We start from the raw sequence: 1,109 nt of genomic DNA, 5'->3' as shown, positions 1-1,109 counted from the left end.
TTTTTGCTTATGACATACTGCCATCTGGTGGCTGATTTGGTACATGAAAACATTTTAAGAATTTCCAGTTTCTTGGCTACAAGAAGAAAAAGACCATGTGTCAGACAATTTCTTCTCCAAGCCCTCTCATCTCCAAGGATGTGATTGAGTAAACGTAATCATTTCAAACCTCGCAAATTTTAACAGCGTGTGACATTTTGTGTGACACGCCAGTGCACTGTAAACTATTAGACACAAAACATTAAAGTGTCTTAAAACAACTGTAAATACAAACAAGAATAGAGCATACGATTAAGACATCATTAAAATAATTAAAAAGGTATTTAAGAATTGTAAAATGCTCTTCAGTTAAACCAATTTTAAATAGTTATTAGTTTTAATTAGTTTTGCAAATTAGTTCCTGACCAAGATGCAGCAGAAAAGAAGGTTCTGATCAAATTTTACGGAGCTAAGGTGAGGAGCGGTTTTTGTGTCCACTCCTGACTGGAGACATGAGACGAAGCAATGCTGCCACGAAGTCTTTCACATTATTACAGTATACAAAACGTAAGTATTGTTTTTAATCTGTCGATAGATGGCGCACCATTCGCACCATCTTCGTCCATGCCGGATAACGTCTGTTCCTTCCGATAAATTAAATTCTATTAACGATATACCATTTTAACTTGGTAACTCCGTTTAAAAATATTCGGTATAAATCCCCAATGTACCTCCACTGCAAGATGTCTAATGAATTTCCACAGTGAATAGCAGGTCAGCGATACCGAAGACTCAGCGTCTGTGTGGACGCTGAAAGACGTGCTACCTTTAGATATTCCTCGTAAATATAGATTGCTGAATAAAATTATGCTTTGTATTTTTGTTGTTGTACAAACCTAATGAATTCTCATCGATGGTAAGACAATAATCGAACTCAACATTGGAAATTAAATGCAACATAATCAAAATTGTATTAGAATAGTCGTATAACTTCTTTCATGTAAGCTATTTATATTAGGGTTTATTGTAAATTGTATCTGTTTCTAGATTTGTGATTTGAGATATATGAATATTTTTACTGCTGCAAAAGTACAGCTTTTAAAGGATACCCGTAAAAAGGCCGATTGTTG

The sequence above is a fragment of the Gambusia affinis genome, linkage group LG21, assembly GCF_019740435.1.
Source record: "Gambusia affinis linkage group LG21, SWU_Gaff_1.0, whole genome shotgun sequence".
NCBI classification, from domain to species: domain Eukaryota; kingdom Metazoa; phylum Chordata; class Actinopteri; order Cyprinodontiformes; family Poeciliidae; genus Gambusia; species Gambusia affinis.
The sequence above is the reverse complement of the archived record's forward strand: the minus strand, read 5'-3'. Positions refer to the sequence as shown.